The sequence below is a fragment of the Papio anubis genome, chromosome X, assembly GCF_008728515.1.
Source record: "Papio anubis isolate 15944 chromosome X, Panubis1.0, whole genome shotgun sequence".
Classification (NCBI taxonomy): Eukaryota; Metazoa; Chordata; class Mammalia; order Primates; family Cercopithecidae; genus Papio; species Papio anubis.
Genome location: NC_044996.1, coordinates 39737062 through 39759002, shown reverse-complemented (window position 1 = coordinate 39759002; position 21941 = coordinate 39737062). Strand labels below are relative to the sequence as shown.

The window sequence follows — 21941 nt, the reverse complement described above, 5'->3', positions numbered from 1 at the left end:
ACAGCAGTCCGACTTTATTCTTTTGTATGTACCTATCCAGTTTTCTGAGCATCATTTGTCGAGAAGACGATACTTTCCCCACTGAATGTCTAATCTTGTCAAAAATCACTTGACCATATATGTGACAATTTATTTCTGAGCTCTCTATTCTATTCCACTGTTCTATATGTCTGCCTTTATGCCAGTAACACACTGTCTTGATTACTACAGCTTTGTTTATGCTGTTTTCCATAGTGGCTACACTATTTTACAAATCCTATCCACAGTGCACAAAGCCTCCAATTTCTCCACATCCTTGCCAACACTTGCTAATTTCTGGTAGGAGTTTTGGGGGTATTTGTATTCATTTGCCCATCTTTAATCATGTTCTGTTGAAGTATTCCACTTCTTAAACCTACCCGTGAGGCCTATATTCCCTGGGTAAGAAAAAGTTGATATGCCTAGTAGGCCATTGATCCTCTGACTCTCAAAGCTCGTATAATTAGGCAGGGGCCAGGGATAGGCAGTAAATCTGCTTCTTTGCAGAGTTCCAAGTAGGAAGTGGAACAGAAGTTTCCTGTCCTTTTTATTTTCTTCAGTTTATCTAGTAAACCTCTCCCTCCAGGACTTTTACCCAGACAGAGGTGATTGGACAAACATCAGACCACCTTGTTCTCTGTCTCTCTTCCTCTTCTTCCCCCCACAATACATCTAAAATAGATGAAATGTTTTCATTTATCTTCCTATCTGACTTGAACCTCCATTATATAAAACACTATCATTAAGTGCACTACTTCTTGACAGTATCAATAATATTGACAAATTCATTTCTTCGTCTTGATTTACAAATTTGGGCGTGGCTTTATAAATAATGGAATTGTCTGTTTAGGGGTTCACTTGGCTCATACAAATACCACTTCTTTCCCATCCTTCCATTTCCACCCTAAGCAAGAAATGTCCAATTTAAATGCCATTAGACAAAGCATTCCTGAATGACACAGAGAAGTGACTATGACTCTACCTTGGATGGTGATTGAGAAGGCATGTGAAGAACAATAATGTTAATTCTGGACATAGTTAGAGCCTTGAATTGGCTACTGATGATAAAATACCAGATTAGAGGGCTGGGCACGGTGGTTCATGCCTACAATTCCAGCACTTTGAGAGGCTGAAGCAGAAAGATCACTTGAGCTCAGGAGTTTGAGACCATCCTGGCCAACATGGTGAAACCCTACCTCTACTAAAAATACAAAAATTAGCTATGTGTGGTGGTGCACACCTGTAATCCTAGCTACTGGGGAGGCTGAGGCAGGAGAATCGCTGGAACCTGGGAAGGGGAGGTTGCAATGAGCCAAGATTGAGCCACTGCACTTCAGCCTGGGAGATAGAGTAAGACTCTGTCAAATAAAATAAAATAATAAAATAAAATAAAATAAAATAAGATTAGGATACATACAGATATCCAATGCTCCCTTAAAATTGTCCAAGTCTGAAACTAAATGTGTACATTTTTGGTTTGTGCTCAGTAAAGGTTCTTGAAGCATTAACTTATGAAATACAATACCCTTGAGAAAATAACATATTATTCATGTGAGTTACTCTCTACTGAGAAGATATGTGGATAGCAGCATAGCCAGAACTTACGACTGTCAATAAATGAGAGGTAGCTGAAAGTCTGGGAAAGACTACAAAACCAGGAATAGTAGACAACAAAGAAAGAACTTGCCAGCTGGCTAGCATCACCAAGCACTGGCCTTCCATGTGGATGGTCAAAGAATCTATTGTTGAATGTTGAGAAGCATCACTTGGACAAATCAACCCAGGAGTCATTGCCATATGTTTTACTGGAATTTGTTATTCTGCAGAGTTTACCCAGGTTTGCATGAAATATATAAATTTGTACTTTGCAAAATCCTACTCATTGAGTTTTGAAAACCTAAGCCAAAAGGCTTTTTATTTTTACTCTTTGAACTTAAAACTTTACAAAAACATATGCTTCACTTAAAATTTAGTCCTCCTGATTTTGTGAAAGCAAGAATATTTTAGGTGCATATTTTTATTTTTCAACATTTTTCCTCATTTATTATAATAAAAATATTGAGTTGATGAATAATATGGTTTATTAACTACTGACAAACATCTCAAGCAAATTATATGCTTGAAGTAGAGTAATGCAGTTAGGTTTTCTTTTTCATAATATCTGGCACAATTCTCAACTCATAAAAGATCTTAACTGGGCTACCATAAAATGGCCTGCAATGGATTCTAGTGAAATTTAATAAGATACTCAGTTACTAGCTTCATTAAAACACAGTGGGTTCATTATAACCCAATCTGGCAGAAACTCTCATTACTCTGGGTTTGTATTACCTCATGTAATTCTGCTTTTTAAAGTTCTTTTCTTTCCCTTCTCATCCAAACCCCATCATACCCTTGGTGTTACATTATAGCCAATTAACATACTTTAACTGTTTGTAATATATCATGTTTTTATTACTATTCTAAAGGAGTTTGTGTTTTTTCATTTTCTTCATTAGATCATTCAAGTAAGTCTCAAAGACTTTAAATGCTCTACTTGATTGTGTTCAAAGTTTTGAAAAATATGCTGCTCTAAGACTATGAAGTACCACCATTTTGAATCATTATGCCCTCTCTGTGATAAGAATATAATCCAATGTTATGCTATTCTCTGAATTAATCATAAAAATGATGTAAGAAGCTTGTATAAAAAAACATATGTAATAGACCGTAAGCTTCTTGAGAGTACAGTTATGATTATATTTCCATAACAGCTAACATTTATCAGGTGCTTACAACACGTCGGCTATGGTGCTAAGTTGGATTTTTTATCTCACTTAAGATGACAGCTGAATGATATCTCTATTATGCATTCTTCCTCATTTTACAAATGAAAATAAATGAGACCCTGAGGAGCTAACGACTAGCTCAAAGTCACAAACCCAGTAGGTAATGGAAGGAGAAATCTAATCCAGTTATAACTCCAAAGTCACTACTCTCTCCACTTTATTGAACTGTTTTGGGTCTTGGTTTCTAAAGAGCCCATGACAGTGCTTGGCACTGAGTTGGCATTCAAATATTTGTTGACTTTAATGTTGATGGTGCTAATAAGTCACCAACAAACTGTTGCAATTCAATGTTGTTTTATTTCAATGTTGTTCTTTTTAATAGCCACTTTTGGTTGAATTTAACTATTGTTTTATTTTGTTTATTGTCAAAATGATGTATGAGTAGACATAGCTCAAAGGGGACTGAAAAGTAAACATTTACCATAGCTACAGGGAAGTCAGTAAGGAAGTGAGGGTGTTAAAATGGAATTTGGCAACTAAAGGAAGCTGACAGAATAAGGAAGCAAATAAGAGAAAACAAAACAAACAAAAAATCAAGAAAGAAATACAAACTCCTGCACCTCCTCTTCTATTCCCTATTGCATTTGCTATCACCATCATGCCCCATTATACAAGCTAGAAACCTAGGAGGTATCTATGATTCCTCCTTTTTCTTTACCTTCTTTATCCTATTTAATCACTTACCTATTCTAAATACTGTGCATACTTTTATAATCTGTCCCCTCTTTTTCTCTCCTGCAATCACAGCTTGTTTTATTTCTTACCCCATATTAAAACCATTCTAACTAATCTCCCTGCCTTCAGTCTCTTCTCTTAGGTCCTTTGTCCACACAGTTACAAGAATGACATCTAAAATTCAAAACTTACGATGTCATGCACTTACGTCTTTTAAACTCTTTAGTGGCTCTTCACCAACTCAGAATAAAGTAAACCTACTCTACCTTTCTTTTTAAGCCATTTCTATGTGTTGCAGATGAGTGAAAACAATTTGGATAATTCAGCAAATGCCAAGTTGTGTTTTGTTTTTTGTTTGTTTGTTTTTTGTAAATATTGTAGTATCTGATGGTGAAAGATATGTGAAAACTGTATGTTCTCTCTCCCAAATCTTGGCTATTAGATAGTAGCTACACCAAAATAAAGTATCAAGTTAAATTACACACAATGTACAAATGTTCATTAGAAAGGAGGCAAAACAACAACAACAACAAAATCCCTATATACTCTGTTCTATAGCTCTGGGAGATCCCACTCTCTGACCTAAACCCAAAGACTAGTACTTTGCATGAAAAGCACATTTTCAAGAAGGTGCAATGAAGGAGCATTGGTAGGACTAGGGAGTGCTACAGTCAGACTGGGCAGCAGAAGACTGAGAAATTGAGATACATGAGACCAACATGGCTCCAGACCCCTAGCTTTTGTTGAATTCTAAAACCTCCTCCATGCAGGAGCCAGTGGGTCTTATACATCACTTCTAACAATTGCCTGCCTTAAACACCATTCATTTCAACAATAAAAATTTATTTCTTATGTTCCTGAAGACAAGTAGATCCTGTGGTGTAGCTTTTGTTAAAGATGATCAATGTTTTTCTTTCTTCTTTTTTTTTTTTTTTTTTTTTTTTTTGTGAGACGGAGTCTTGCTCTATCACCCAGGCTGGAGTGCAGTGGTGCTATCTTGGCTCACTGCAAGCTCCGCCTCCCAGGTTCAAGCGATGCTCCTGCCTCAGCCTCCTGCCACCGCACTTGGTTAATTTTTTTGTGTTTTTAGTAGAGACGGGATTTCACAATGTTAGCCAGGATGGTCTTGATCTCGTGACCTCGTGATCCACCCACCTTGGCCTCCCAAAGTGCTGGGATTACAGGCGTGAGCCACCGCGCCCGGCTGCTTTTTGTTTTTTATTTTTTTAAGAGACAGGGTCTTACTCTCTCAACCCAGGCTAGATTGCAGTGGCAAGATCATAGCCCAATATAACCTCAAACTCCTGGGCGCAACCGATTGTCCCACCTTTGCTGGAAGTGGCATTTTCAACCTATTCAACCTTACATTTAAATATAAGAAGACATCCTTCTTGTCATGATGTCAGTCAGTGACCCAGACTTTCAAGCTCTACTTTGTGTAAACTCATTTAGATGGCATCCAAAGGACTAAGAGAGTTTTGTAGTACTTACGTGGTATGCCATAGCTGCTACAATCCTTATTTTGCGTATTTTATAGCTTAAGGTACTGAAAACAAGTATTGAACAGTGTTATTATTATTGTTTTATACTGATATTCTCCAGAATATTGTTTTTAATTGCAGAAATGAAAAACACTGCAAATATCCAATAACGGAAATGTTAAGATAAATGCATAAGGTAGAATATTATACACTCATTAAATAATATGCTTTTATTTATTTTTAAGTTATGTTTATTTAATTATTTGTTTTTTAGATACAGTATCTCACTTTGTCACCCAGGCCGGAGTGCATTCATGCGGTCATAGATCACTGTAGCCTTGAACTCCTGGGCTTCAAGCAAACCTCCTGCCTCAGCCTCCTGAGCAGCTAAGACACAGGCACACAGGCCACCATTCCCAGCTAATTTTTTTTAAATTTTTTGACAGAGACAGAGTCTCACTATGTTGCCCAGGATGGTCTCGAACTCCCAGCCTCAAGCCATTCTCTCGCCTTAGCCTTCTAAAAGCACTGGGATTATAGGCATGAGCCACCTTGCCCAGCCACATGATCAATGTTAAGTAATCAATCCTTAAGGTGATAATTCCTGATTATGGTATTCCACGTGTTATTTGACCATCGCTGAAATGATGGTTGCAATTAAAAGACTTCTAACACTATTTAATTGCCCGTATAAGATACAACATACCCACTTTCATAATTTTTAGCTATGAAAACATCCAGCTACTTACAGTTTCTTCATTAACTCATCCACAAATGTTTAATTGGTGCCTCTTATATGTCAGTCACTGTTCTACATCCGGCAAATGCAGCAACAGATGTGGCAGACAAAGCCTCTGTTCTCATGGTGTTTACATTCCTAAGGGGACACAGAATATATATATATAGTGATAAGCTGTATACACCAATAGTCAGATTTCTTTTGATTGCAAGTGATAGAATCCTGAGCAAATTAATTTAGAAAAAAAAAATTTAATAGAAGGATAAAGAAAAGCAGAAGGTGAGGTGCAAGAACAAGAAGAGTTTAGAGGATTCAGAAACTGGAACTAAAGATGTAGTTGCCCTAAGGACTCATTCTCTCTACATCTTCCCCATCTCTTTTTTCAGTTGTTCTTTACACATGGACTTCATTCTTTCCTAGAGTAAACGGTCTCTCTCCGGTAGGAAGGTAAAATGGCCACAGTGGTTCTCAACCAAAAGCAATTTTGACTCCCAGAAAACATCTGAACATGTCTGGAGACATTTTCAGTTGTCATAATTGGGATGATGCTACTGGCATCTAATGGATAGAGACTAGGAATGCTGCTAAATATCCTACAATGTTTGGGACAACTGCCTGCAACAAAGAATTATGTTGACCTGAATATTAAGAGTTCCAATGTTGAGAAACCTTGCTCTAGGGGTGATTCAAATCTTACATCATTCCAGTGTAAGAATCCCTAATATTCACTAGTGTACAACAAATATGACAGTAGCATATATAATACAACAATAATGCCAACAACATTTAATAAGTATTTACTATGTGACAGGAAATATTTTAAGTCCTTCCATGTATTAACACATTCATCCTCACAACAGAACTATGATGTAGGTATTATTGTGATTTCCCTGTTTTGCAAATAAGAAAGCTAAGATACAGAAAAGTGTAATAGCTTATCTAAGCTTACACAGCTATTAAGTAGTGGAAATTATATTTGAATCCAGGAAGTTTCACTCCAGAGTATATGGTCCTAAACTTTGTGACACTGTTTTTCAATTGCTACTTTAGCATAATAAAACCCTTGGAAAAGAATCTGATTGATCTGACTTGGGTCATATGCCATCCCTTGGATGAACTGCTCCAGCCAGGAGAATGCTATATAATGATTGGCTTAGTCTGGGTCATATACCCACCCCTATAGTTAACTGGGCTGTGTAATATACTTAACAGTTCTACCACATAGTTGGAGTGAGGGAAAAATATACTGCTAAAACGAGAAAGAGGGCTGGGGCGGTGGCTCATGCCTGTAATCTCAGCACTTTGGGAAGCCAAAGTGGCTGGATCACCTGAGCTCAGGAGTTTGAGACTAGCCTGGGCAACATGGCAAAACCCAGTCTCTACAAAACAAATACAAAAATTAGCTGGGTGCAGTGGCCTGCGCCTATAGTTGCAGCTACTCGGGAGGTTGAGGCAGGAGGATTGCTTGAGGCAGGAGGATTGCTTAAGCCCAGGAGGCAGAGGTTGCAGTGAGCCTGGATGATGCGACTGCACTCCAGCCTGGGTGACAGAGTGAGACCCTGCCTCAAAAAAACATTTTAAAAGACAAAACAAAAAAGAAACAAGGGTACAGGACAGACAACAATGATCGAACTACCTTTTCCATAATGCTATTTCTCACTTCTGCTCATCTGCTCATACTGTTCTCAATGTTTGGCATGCTCTGCCTAACATTCTCCCACAAGTACACATCTCAGCTTGAAGAACAATGTAAGGTAAAATCTCTACTTGGAAACCTTCCACTATCACCCCTTTCAAGTTGAGTTATATCCTCTTTTCTCCTATGCCCATAATATCCTGCACATATCTCTTTCGTGGTATTGCCCATATAGCATACATCTCTATCTCCCCCACTATACTGTGATTGCCTTTAAAACCGTCAATGTGTTGTATTCATCTTTCCATCCCACACGCCTAACCCTGCGTCCACACATATAATAGGGATCCAATAAATGTTAGTTGACAGAATGGCAGATTTAAAAGTTTCTTGGGAGAAGTCAAAAGCAAGAGTCCTAAGATTAATTGAGTTTCTGTGGTAAGATAGTAAGAAAAAATTCCCAGGTGACATGGTCTGTCTGCTAGTAATTTCGTTCTTTCAATTGAACAGCCTGCCAGAAACAATGCTTATAGAGTGACTGTACTGTGGAGTAAGGAGAAGTGAGAATTCCACATTTTTTTGTAAAATTATGAATCAGAAGAGTAGAGCTGGAAGGGTGCTTAGAGATTATTTAGTCCATGGCTTGTCATTTAATATGTAAGAACTCTAAAGCCAAAATATTTTTTAATAAAGTGCACAGAATAATGACAATCAACTAAAAATCGATTGAAGACTTAACTATAAGACCTGAAAGTTGTAAAACCCATAGAAGAAAATATAAGGGAAAAGCTTTATGACATCAGTATATCCAGTGATTTCATGGAAATGACATCAAAAGCTCAGGCAACAAAAGTAAAAATGGACAAGTGGGCTACATCAAACTAAAAAAGTTTCTGCGCAGTGAAGGAAACAGAGTAAAAAGACAACCCACGGAAAGAGAGAAATATTTGCAAACCATACATCTGATAAGGGGCTAATCTCCAAAATATATAAGAAACTCCTATGACTTGATAGCAACAACAGAAAACCCCACAAAACTCTAACAACTTGATTTTAAAATGGGCTAAGGACTTGAATGGACATTTCTTTGAAGAAGACATATGAGGAGTCAACAGGTATGTGAAGAGATATTCAGTGTCACTAATCATCAGGGAAATGCAATCACAACCACAAGTAAGGTATCACTCACACTTACTATCTCTTACCAAAATGCTTGAGGCCAGAAGTGTTTCACATTTCAGATTTTGGAACATTTACATATACATAATGATATAGGTTGGATATGCGATTAAGTCTAAACAGAAAATTCACTTATGTTTCATTTACACCTTATACACTTTATACCATAGCCTGAAGGTAATTTTATACAATATTTTAAATAGTTTTGTGCATAAAATGAAGTTTTGACTGCAACCTACCACATAAAGTCAGGTGTGGAATTTTCCACTTGTGGTATCATGTCAGTGCTCAAAAAGATTCAGATTTTGGAGCATTTCAGATTTCAGATATTTGGATTAGGGATACTCAATCTGTATGTTTTTTAAAGGCAGTAAGTGTTGGCTGGCTGTGGAGAAATTGGAACCCTTATGTACCATTGGCAGGAATGCAAAATGGTGCAGCCATTGTGAAAATCAACATGGAGTTTCCTTAAAAAATTAGAAATAGAATTACCATATGATACAGCAACCCCACTTCTGGGTATTTATCCAAAAAATTTGAATCCGAATCTTAAAGAGATATTAGCACTCCAATATTCATTGTAGCACTATTTGCAAAAGCCAAAATAAATGAAGACCTAAATGCCCATTTACAAATGAATGGAATTTTATATGTATATATTCAATGGAATATTGTTCAGCCTTTAAAAAGAAAGAAATTCTACTATATGTGACAATATGAATGAACCTGGAAGACATTATGCTAAGCAAAATAAACCAGTCACAGAAGGGAAAATACTGCATGATTTCATTTACATGAGATATCAAAAGTAGTCAAATTAATGGGAATGAAGAATAGAATTGTGGTTTCCAGGGGTTAGGAAGAGAGGGAAAAAGGGAGTTGCTGATGGGTATAAAATTTGTTATGCAAAATGAATAAGTTCTGAAGAGCCACTGTAAAACACTGACTACACATGACCATACTGTATTATATAGTTTAAAATCTGATAAAAGGGTAAATCTCGTGCTAAGTGTACTTAAAATTTTTTAATTTGAAAATTGAAAATTGAAAGAACGATCAAAGAGGTCAAACTTTTAAAGTTAATTCATTAGAGACATCTATGTTATTTGAATATTCTCTTTTATGAAATATCTATTAAACATTCTAACCATTAATTGGATTGCCTTTTACTTAGTGTTTTGTGAAAATGATGTATATATTCTGTATGAGTCATTTGAAAATATATGAATTAAAAAATTAAAAACACACTAGATGTATTTACATTGAGTTGTATGCACAATTCTTATTCCCTTCCATAAAAACATTTTTTTAAATTTGTTTTAATGAGATTTCATAATTTTGGTTCTAATCTATTAATTTAATTTTTAAATTCTAAACTTACTTGGATAAATATTTATTGCTTGGGAATATATCACTGCTTTCAGTGCTAACATAGAAATGAATGTTGCTGACGAGTGAGAAATAATCTATAGGTATCTGAAGATTATTTATTTATTTATTTATTTATTTTTTGAGATGGAATTTTGCTCTTGTTGCCCAGGCTGAAGTGCAATGGTGCAATCTCGGCTCACTGCAGCCTCCACCTCCCATGTTCAAGCGATTCTCCTGCCTCAGCCTCTCAAGTAGCTGGGATTGCAGGCATGCGCCACCATGCCTGGTTACTTTTTTTGTATTTAGTAGAGAGAGGGTTTCTCCATGTTGGTCAGGCTGGTCTCAAACTCTTGACCTCAGATGATCCGCCCGCCTTGGCCTCCCAAAGTGCTGGGATTACAGGCATGAGCCACTGCACCCAGCCTGATGAAGATTATTTTATGTAGCAAATATTTGGTCACTGTATATAAAGTCATATTAATCTTGCATAATGGAAACACACCTGATTTTGTTATTTTGTATCTAGTAATAAGGCAAAAAGTTAACCATTGAGATGAAATTTCAGATATGATTCTAAAAATGGTCAGTGGACACTGCTTCCTAATCAGATAAATCAGAAATAGCCCCAGTTGCATGTTTTTGAGGCCTCTGTTTATTTCCCATCTAAACCATTTTCATTTATACTGCCAAAAGATTGCAAATACTCATGGATGATCAATGCAGTTGAGCAATAGAAGCATCAGCACAAGGGCACGTGATGTTTCCCTTTGCCATTTTACCCCTTGTGCTTTTGCAATTCTCATTCTCACAAGGGAGCTCCCCAATCTGGGTCTTCCATCCCATGAGTCACTTCATACTCTTAATCTTGTTGTTTTCTCATGTTTCTGTAAAGATTTACCTATCCCATGCCTCCGTGTTCCAGGAATATCATCTAAGTTGATGAAGAATCTCAGGGACCATGCTAGGGACAGAGAGGGGTTTTAAATGGGATCTATAGGAATGCCAATCTATTAAATTGTTCTGAGAAAAATAAAATCTGTGGTTAAATAAAATTGGGAAATGTGTACTCTATCACTCTCTTGGAAACTCAAAATGTACATTAGCATACTTAAAGGTGCTAAGAAGTCCAACAGTTAAGAATCTGGTTTCCCTTTGTTTAACACCACATTTCCCACACTTATTTGAACCTTATTTTCAAGGCACTTAGAGCACTAATCTTACAGAGACCTTTTCGATTTGTTTGTTTGAGACAGAGTTTCACTCTTGTTGCCCAGGCTGGAGTGCACTGGCAGGATCTTGGCTCACTGCAACCTCTGCCTCCCCAGTTCAAGTGATTCTCCTGCCTCAGCCTCCCGAGTAGCTGGGTTTACAAGGTGCCCACCACCATGCTCAGCTAATTTTTTGTATTTTTAGTAGAGATGGGTTTTGCCAAGTTGGCCAGGTTGGTCTCAAACTCCCGACCTCAGGTGATCCACCTGTCTCAGCCTCCCAACGTGCTGGGATTACAGGCATGAGTCACTGCGCCCAGCCAAGAACACACTTTCTACATTAGAACACATACTGTATCAGAAAATGTTAACGACGTCATATGTCACCCCTTTTTTATAGCAAGTTTGCATTTTACAGAGACTTTAGAGATAACGTTTTAACTCAGCATCACATTTTCACAAAGTATTCCTCTTTCTTTGTTATGCCTTTGTTTTTCTTTTCTTTTTCCTTTCTATCTTTTTCTTTCTCTCTCTCTCTTTCTTTCTTCTTTCTTTTTAACGGGAACCACACAGACTGCATCCTCTCCCTCTTACTCTCTGGGAAGAAGAGGAAAATAATCATCAATGGCAAATAGCAGTTACAGCAAATCAACACCAACAGCTGGCTTCACATTTAGGAGAGAATGCTGTGCTTCTTCCTCATGTTTCCTGGTGCTCCACATGTTCAGAGAAACTTCTCCAGTAGTGAACTATAGAAATGAACCTTGAAAATATAGTCTTCACAATTTCTTATATGATTATTATTGTACCTGGATCACTTTCCTTTAGCCTAAACGCCATCTTTTAGAATTTCCTTTAGTGAGGGCCTACTGGTTATCTGAAAATGTCACTATTTCAAACTAATCATCAGAAAATGGACATATGTCAATAGGTATGGAATTCTAGGTTGGCAGTTATTTCCATTCAGCTCTTTGAAAACTATGATCCTACCGTCTTCAACTTCCATTGTAGCTCTTGAGGAGTCAACTATTATTTTAACTGTAACTGTTTATAAAATCTCTTTGCCTCTGATATTCTGCAGTTTCACTGTGATTTGTCCTAGTGTAGATTTATTTTTATATATAATTTGTGTACCATACTTAGGTGTCACTGCATTCAAGAATCTGTAGATTAGTATTTTTTAGTCATTTCTGGAGAGGACAGAGCCATGTAAAAGGCATTCTTTATTTCCCTAATTCTTAGAAATCACCTGAGAATCTTGTATATCTAAAAGTGTGTGTTTGGGGGAGGGAAGGGGGGTGGTTACTAGTGACTAAAGAGAATCAGTCCTTTGATTCTCCCAGAAAGTTATGGAGTAGAGCTTCTCCAATAATAAGTAGAGCTTAATAATAAGTAGAGCTTCTAAATAAATAGCCTACCACAGAAGAGGATAGGCAGTTAATGCCATCCCTGAATTATTCAGTTCAGGATTTACATGTTAAAGCCAAAAGTACTCTCCTGGTAAGAATTATCCTGCTGTAGATGTAAAGGAGTTTAGTACTTGTTTGTAAGGGGAGTGTTCTGACACTCACAAAATTCTTGATAGGCAGTTGCCAATTCTACTTATGTTGAGAGTGTATCAGGCAGCTGGATTTGAGTAGTAATTAGCTTTTAGATTCTCTCAGAAACTTTCATCGAGCTCTACTGCAATTCATCCAGTTTCTGAATTTCTTAAACCTTATTTGGTGGTACTAAGCTTTTTTAGGTTAAAGCAAAAGAAACCTGAAAAATAAGCTAACTTTTTGGGGATTATAGCTGCTCTCACCTTCATGCCCTGCTTAGATATGGATCACCTTTCCTGGGCAGATAGCTCTAGGTGACAGAGTAATCAGTTATAGTGCTATCCAAACTCAGCTTTTAAGACTGTTTTCAGAGGCACTAATTGAATGCCTTCCAGAAAGTTATGGCCCTCTAGAGATCATCATTGAATATAGTAGTACCTAAAAGCCAAAGGAGTGAAAAAGTAACCCCTGAAAATCTAAATGTTAGAAAGAATTTCCAGTAAATAGCTGTAGGGTGGAATGGGACTTCGTGAGGGGAGAATAAAATAACATTATTAGAGTATGCCAGTCACATCTCCTTCGAAACGGATGGTTCCATGGTAAAAAGAAAAATCATATGAAGAAAACATTAACTATAAGCAAAGATTGCATTTTAATACTTTCTGTTAGGTAATCAGAATTGCCATTTATTCAACACACTTTGATATACTTTTAAAATACGTGTCAGGCACTGTTCACTCTCTGAAATTATTTGTAATAGGCCCCTGAAAGATATTTGCACTGAGGGTGAGGTATATTTCACTACTGCAATGTCTCAATTTAACTAATAAAGATAATAGATTAGAATAAATATTAGGAAATCATCAAATAAAAATCTAAAAATATTTCCTAGAATAGAAGGCTGTCAATCCATTGATTGAAAGGACCTATTAATTGTCTAGTACAACAACAAAAGAAAGCTAAAAAAAGCCCCACACCAAGGCAAATGATTATAAAATTTAGGACTCTGGAGACAAAGAGAAGTTTCCGAAGAGAAAAATAAATAGGTTACATGCACGTGCAAAGACTAAAGAATTAGAATAGCTTCTGACTTCTCAATAATAGCACTGGAAGCTAGAAGGCAATGCTCAAGATATTGAGACTAATGATTTCAATCTAAAATGCCATATGCAATCCAATTATCAATTGAGATATATTTTTACACACTAAAAGCTTTAAGTATTTTATCTCTCATATAGCCTTTCCTAGGAAGCTATTGGAGAACATACTCTACCTAAACTAGAAAAAAACAATAAAGTAGTATATAAAAAGCAATTGATTCAATGTGAGAAAGAAAGAGAAAGAGAGATAAAAAGGGAATTCCATTAATGATGACCAACTGAAGTTCCAGGATGTCTGTGTTAGTCCATTTTTGCATTGCTAAAAAGAAATACCTGAGACTGGGTAATTCATAAAGAAGTTTAATTGGCTCGTGGTTCTGCAGGTTGTATAGGAAGCATAGCAGCATCTGCTTCTTGGGAGGCCTCAGGAAGCTTTCAATCATGGCAGAAGGCGAAAGGGTAGCAGGTGTTCCACATGGCGGGAGCCAAAGCAAGAGAGAGGGAGAGTTGTTTGGAGGAGGTGCTACACACTTTTAAACAACCATGTCTCATGAGAACTCACTCACTATGACGAGAGCAGCACCAGTACATGAAAGATCTGCCCTCATGACCCAAACACCTCCCACCAGGTCTTGCCTTCAACATTGGGAATTACAATTCAACATGAGATTTGGGCAGGGACAGATATCCAAACTTGATGCAGTTATTCAGCAGAGCTAAAGTGCAACAAGTTCAGGATAGACTACAAGATGAAAGGCTCCAGAAAAACATGTAATCTGCGATTACTAAACTGGTTTAAGAATGTTGGAGACCATGAAAAAACTTAGGCATAGATTTTTTTTTGAATTGATAAAAAATAACAATTTTTAAGTCAGAGGGAAAAAATGCTATATGTGAAAGAAAATATAACCAGGAGTGCTGCTATGGTCTGAATGTGTGTGTCTCCCCCAAAATTCATGTGTTGTGTGGTGCCCTTATGAATGAGATTAGTGCTCTAATAGGGGCTGAAGAGACCATAGCCCTGGTTTTCCATCCATGTGAGGACAGAGCTAGAAAATGTCATCTAGGAGCCAGAAAGCAGGCCTTCTCCATACACCCAATCTGCCATATCCTTGATATTGGGCTTCCCAGCCTTCAGAACAGTGAGAAATAAATTTCTTTTATTTATAAGCCATCAAATCTATAGTATATTTTAATAGCAGCCTAAATGGACTAAGAAAATTGTTATGGTTTTTCTTTCAGTTACCATTTTAGCAAAAATAAGAACTCATTCATCAAGAGTTGGCAATGCCCTTTGACCATGAAGTTAATAGAGTGACCATAAAATTAATTGTCCAAACTTGGAAGCTTTTGAGAGTGAAAGTAGGTGCTATTACTAGTTAAGGTGGAACAACAGGCATAATTTAGATCCATTGTAGGCAAGCTGAGACATATGGCTATCCTAGCTGTTGTGAAACTACCACTGTCCACCTGGTGGCAGTTTACCTTTCATTGAAGTCAAAGAATTCAGGAGAAAATAAACTTCTGATCTTGGAAGCTCCCTCCTAAAACATGATTTTTAAAATCACAATCTACTTCGGAAGTGGGAGTCGGGTGCTTTATTTTTAGGTATTTGGGGATACATAGCTTACTATGTAAAAACAAGTAAAGAAAATAAATCTGATTTATGAAAAACCATTTGAAAATTACATTCTAGGAATAGACTTTTAAAAAATGTATAATCTTTATTTGATAAATTACTGATGTTAGCAAACATGGGTTCTAAGAGGGTTTCCCAATAAGACTTGAAATGTGTAAATACTGTTAAGGCTCATCTTAGAGCTCTAACAACTTGATTTCATTAACCAGTGTGTAACTATTATCTTCCTGCATTTTTGTCAGTCCTTTTCCAGTCTTTAGTTAGGCTTATTCATTAATTACATTAATTATATAGAGGACCTCCTCCAGCCCCAATATATTCTCAAACTCCCTATCATGTATGTGCTATATTTTTAAAATATATAACTGAACCATTATCAGAGGGGCCAAAATCCAAACATTCTCTACCTTAAAAACCTGACCAAAACTCTGTGACAAGTCTTCAATATTGACTGCTAGGTGTTTTTCTTTTTCTTTTTCCAAGCACCATTGTGAATATATTCGTAAGGATTTGAATTGTGATTTCTTGATAAGGAATCAAGACATTGCTGTTGTTCTGGCCATTTGAAGATTTTCCCAAGTGTAACATGAACAGAGAATGGACTATTACCCTAATCTTCATATTTCCACCTGATAAGTTCACATGTGACCATTTTGATGTGTTTTATAGTATGCCATCAAGAAGATACAGTAAAGAAGGTTCACAGCTTAGAAAGTTTTCAAGGTTTTTTTTAATGTCTGTTACTCATAAGTGAATTTGCCCAAATGAATAAACATAACCATTAAAACTACATACATAGCACCACTAATAAAAAAGACTTGTCCAACTTAAGTAGATAGTCACATTATTAGAAAATTATTAACCTCACAAGAAGCTTTAAGTTTAAAACCTATTAGTCTTCTATTTCTTACTTTAAAAACAACTATTTTTTAATTTTACTTTTCATTATTTTTCTGAAATGAATGTTAACCTGTTTTTGAACTCTTACTTTTTAGAAGAGTATGTTATGACTTGAGCTTTGGGGTAATATTGTCATCTATGGAAATCTATGAACATTGCTTTAGCTGGTGGTTATAAAATTAATGCAATTTCTAACATTTCTCCATACTCCTAATTCTGGGAATTGTCCTTCCAAAGAAATCTTTGTATTTCTAGATTGAGATGAGAGAAAAAGTATATGGGTAATTCTACAAATTTCTCCTAGGCATGTACATATCTAGCCAAGCATACCAACCTAAATCATTAGGCCATCAGCACCTTGGAGAAGGATGGACAAGCTTGAAGGGAAGCTATTCAGCAGTAGAGAGTAACAATAAAATAAGTTGTTTCAATCAAAATTCAAATAGATATGGAGGTTATATTTTGAAATGAGTTGGTTTTCACAGTTGAAGTGTGAATTTGTGTTTGTGTGTGTGCTGTGACTCTTTGATGTGTGGTGAAAGATTTCCAGGAACTAATTTTGGTTCCTGAGTTCTAATTCTAGTTGGGTCTGAGATCACCACAGGCAGTGTCACTATTTTGAGCAATTGTACAATTTATTTACATTATCCCCAAAAGGCCTATGCCCACATAGGTACACAGGAGTGCTAATCAATGTAGTGAGTGGGTAAAACCCCTGTTTTTGTCTTTTGTAAGTTTGAATTGTTTTCTGTCCCCTAAAGAGAAACCCTTAAATAAAAATGATGAATTCTTATATGTCGGGGTAGTGCCGTGATCATGAAGGTGGTTCTCCCAGCACCAAGGCTCATCTATTGCACTCCAGATGTGCTGACCCCGAGATTTCACCAAATGTGGGAAACTTGATTGCATAATTTATGGTGGTGGTGAACTGTGTTCGCTCTTTCTCCAGTTCAACAAAACAAAACAAATGGCCTTTTATTTCCTAGTGACTGAAATCTGTTAACGTTTGATTAATGTCCATTTCAAAAATGGCCATATTCAACCTCAACTCAACATTATAAAACTGGGATTATACAGACAAAGCCTAAATCATATAAAGAGAAAATCAGCTAGAGATGTCTATCCATTTGGGTACTTGAACATGTCAAAAGCAGCCTGAAATTTTAGCTAACTTTTGTAAACCTTTCAGACTTACACACCAATTAGCATCCAAGGAGACATAAAACTGTGAAGGTTTACAAGGTGCTCTTTCCAAAAAGAAAAGCCCTTTCAAGGACACTTGAAGGGAATTCCTTCCCTGAACAATGGCCATTCTGCCTTGGCAAGGGAATTTGTCAGGTGCCTGAGTTGTAGTAAAGGCATAGGATCAAGAGGTTCTTCTAAAGGCTCTGCAGACCAGCCCCCTGAAGCAATCAATCAGCAATCAACCAGCTGGCCTTCCAAGGGCTCCTGTCCTGTTTCAGGATCTAATAGTTTAAAAATGAGTGGGAATTTGGAAGTTAGAAATTTAATAGTTTTTATAATAACTCAAAGATCAGCCTTGGCAAGGTTACTCAGAACTAGCCCATCCATTTTCTCACTGGCACATTTCATAAAAACAAATAAATAAATATAAATGGTACCTCCCCATTAAAGGTAACTTTGCTTCAAGACCCTTTTCCAGAACACACATCATTCAGTGATTAGTCACTCAGTAGTGTTACCAATTTTTAAAAAATTGGAGGCAAGATTTGATTATGGTCCTAAATCTCGAATGATTACAGTGACCTATAACACTGCTACATAATTTTTTTAATTAATTTTTTGAAACAGTAAAAACTTGAGTATGTGTTACAATTAATATGGTATCTCTCTGGTGTTTTTAAATAACAAATCTGGATAGGTTAATCAAAGCTGAACTTTGCTGGATCTCTAAACATGAGTTTATTTTGATTTTTAGGTAGCTCAGCATTGGATTTTAGATAAGATTTCCAGAATCAATCAGTAACATCCTGCTGGGTCATTCTTCCAAATTAGGTTTACTAAAGTGCACACCATGGTCAGATTTCAGAAAACTGACTCAACAATCACAAAACTCCTGAAATCTTTTGGGAGCCTCTGCAAATTTTTTATCTATAATAGGGGCTTAATAATCATTTTGTGTATTTCTTTTTTACTCTTGAAAATGTAGTATTTGTTGGTCAGAGGTTGGATGCCAAGAAATTATGTTCAGCCAAAGTGGCCAATGGAATAGAGGTTTAGAATTTAAAAGTTTTTCTACTCTGCATACATGTTTTTAATCTGCTAACCAAACCTTAATTTTGGTGCACATATTTCTCTCTCAGAGGTGAACACTAATCTTATAGTGCCTTTTAACAGTGTTAGTTTAGTCTATATGCAAATTTAAAACTACCAGCCCCTTGAGGAATTTTGTTACTAAAATGCCAACGGTTCTATCTAGGTCCTGCTGCTTGCTGCAAAGAAAACCAATCACTGAAACAATGAGTATTGCCAAGGAAGAAGCCCTTAATTGGGTGGGGCAGCTGAGGTGATGGGAGATCAGTCTCAAATCCATCTCCCTGACTAAAATCACGAATTTATATAGCAGCGAAGAAATGTAACTACATGCAGGAAAGCAGGAAGTAGGGAGGGGTGAGGAAGAGGAGTTGGTCAACAGGAAACAGGTGGTCAGCTGGCAATTATGATGGATTAGGGGTCTGGCATCTCATTGTCCAGATGTGGTGATTTGGTGAATTTTGGTTCCTTGATACTATCTGGGAGGCCTGATGGTTGGTTTCCTGAGAAAGGAACTCAGATAAGACAAATGTAACTTTCTCAAGTTCTAAGAATGTGAGGACAATTTCTATGTTTATTCAAAAGAAACCATAAACATCAGTTCTATGGGACAATTGGGCCAGTTTCAATGTTAGTCCAAATTCAAGTTAGTCAAGGTAAAACAAATAATTTGGCAAATAAATAGCTGCTTTGAGAATCAATCATTTGGTTGTTTTTTCTTTTTGCCTTGCCACCTACCTACACAGATACTTTTAGATGGTGTGGCATAAATGCAGCTTTTGGGGGGACAAGAGGCATAGGTAAAACAGTGTTAAAAATACAGGCCTGCAAAAATCTTAAAGTTCAGAAAAAGAATTATGATGAGGCAGTATTCAAACTGTCATTAATAAAGAGGGAAAATTAGCATTCATTAACAATTAGTTTCCAGGTACCTTGCTATGCTTTATTAATTTTTGAAAAATTCCCTCTTTACATTCATCCTATTAAGTTGATATTGTTATGACAATATTACAGATGTAGAAACTGAGGCTTAGAGATCCTAAATAACTTGACTATGGCTAGTAAGGGGTGAATCCAAGACTGAAGTCCAGATAGTCAGACTCTAGGCAGCATCCATAATGGTTAAGAGCTGTAGCTCTAGAGCCAGACTGCCTGGGTTGGAATCCCCTAACTTTAACTGTTTCATTTACTAGTTGTGTGATCATAAGGGTGTTAATTCTCTGTGCCTCGATTTCCATACCTGTAAAATGAAATAATAATAATGCTTACCACATAGGGTTGTTAAGAAGAATTAATGAATTAAATAAGTAAATATATAAAGTGTTTAAAATAATCCTTGACACAAAGAAAGTACTGAATAAATGGTAGCTATTGTTAGTATTTTTACTATGTCATACAGTTGATTGTCGTCAATAATGAGAGGCTGTTTGTATTTTAAACAGAGTAACTCATTAAAAAAAATACTGCCTACAAGGGTTTACAAATGAATGGCACCAAAAAAGTAAAACTAAAATCTTGCCAATTTCATGTAACAGAACTTTCCCCTGAGCATTTTTAAATATTGGAATTTATTGGAATATCTAGCATATTATTTCCCTACCTTTTATAAGCCATGCCCCTTTGATAGATATTTAAACATTTTAAATTACCTTTAATGTTATTTGTAATTTCAAGATAAATTAAACATAAAGACGGAAAACAAATGAATATTGAAAAAAATGGCTTTATTTTCAAACTGCAAACACTTTCCACGTATTCTTCCAACATTTCAGAAACACCGATTTGGCAAACAGGACGATGTGTGCTGAATGAACTTAGGCAAGTTATATAGTCTCAGTCACCTGCTATAAAACAGGGATAAAGACACAGGTTTTACCTCCTCACCAGATGTGCTGGGAATCAAATGAAACAGTAGATCTCAAGACCCTTTCTGTTCCAGAAAGCCTGATCCAAAAAAGAGATGATTATTGTGGCTGGCAGCAAACTTGTCATCTTGTTAGCAGCTCATTCATCTTTTGATAAAATAATCTGGATGTATTTCATTGTTCTCAAAGTCAAAGAAATACAAACCTTTTCTAGTCATTGCTAGTAAATAATATTTCAATTTTAGAAAGGACAACTCTATGAAGAAAAACAACCATCAATCATTAATGAATACTAATGTTAATTTTCTGAATGCTTTCTGATCCAGGTCCACTCAAGCAATTTATAATTTCATGATATGACTGTTTTTAAGCATATCCAGTGCAGATACAGTGCTTAAAATTCATGATATTATGAGAAAAATATACTGTGAAGTGCTGCATTTAATCTAAAGTGATATACACATCTTAGTGCACTTTTATGGTAATAACTAGAATGAATTAGAGACTCATTCAGAATGAATATATTCCTGGTCACTCACTGCGAAAAGATTGTTTAATATACCACGTTCGTTACTTGTGCAATCTTCTCTTGTTGCTATATTTGCATGCAAATGACTTAGTTTTCCTTCAATTTAAATGAATTCTCTAATACAAATAAAGATCCAAATGTAAAACCATAAAATAAAGTTGTGGGCTGCTTTTATTAAAAGTGGTCCTAAAAAATTAGGAGAAAGCCACTGGCAGTTTAGTCTCATTTTTGTATTCTCATTGAAATTTTAGCAAGTTTTAGGCAAAATAGGCATTTTTTGGTCTCATCTAGACTTGTTTTTTCTCAATAGTGGTAATTGCTAGAAATAGAAATCATAAGGTCAGACTTAATTTTAGGGGAATTTTTATCATCTCAAGATAGTTCATACAGTCCGTACCATGGATATAAAGAAAAAGGAAATTTAGCTAAGAAAAATGATATGTAGGCCGGGCGCAGTGGCTCACGCCTGTAATCCCAGCACTTTGGGAGGCCGAGGCGGGCAGATAATCTGAGGTCAGGAGTTCGAGACCAGCCTGACCAACATGGAGAAAACCCGTCTCTACTAAAAATACAGAATTAGTTGGGCGTGGTGGCGCATGCCTGTAATCCCAGTTACTCAGGAAGCCTGAGGCAGGAGAATCACTTGAACCTGGGAAGAGGAGGTTGCGGTGAGCCGAGATTGTGCCATTGCACTCCAGCCTGGGCAACAAGAGTGAAACTCCATCTCAAAAAAAAAAAGAAAGAAAAGAAAAATTATTTGCTGAAAAGTGTACTTGAAGACTTTGTAGATTGTGAAGTCATTTTATACCCATTATCTGATTTATGGCATATGATTTTTAAAAAATTAGCCACCCTCCAAAGCACATTCATTCCTGTGCAATTCAAAATGTCAAAATACATGCACGTGTAGAAAATCTTATTTACAAAAATGGAAAACTTCCCTGAATATTTGTTGGAG

General features: G+C 36.4%; 2 non-coding genes across 2 annotated transcripts; one reads left to right on the top strand and one right to left on the bottom strand.

The window, feature by feature from the left end:
• Positions 1-11699: 11699 nt before the first annotated feature.
• On the bottom strand, positions 11700-11915 carry LOC116272312. Its single transcript, XR_004181019.1, has one exon. It is a non-coding gene; the product is annotated as a small nucleolar RNA U3 (small nucleolar RNA).
• Positions 11916-17101: 5186 nt separating this feature from the next.
• On the top strand, positions 17102-17264 carry LOC116272300. The gene has a single exon (XR_004181012.1). It is a non-coding gene; the product is annotated as a U1 spliceosomal RNA (small nuclear RNA).
• Positions 17265-21941: the final 4677 nt, after the last annotated feature.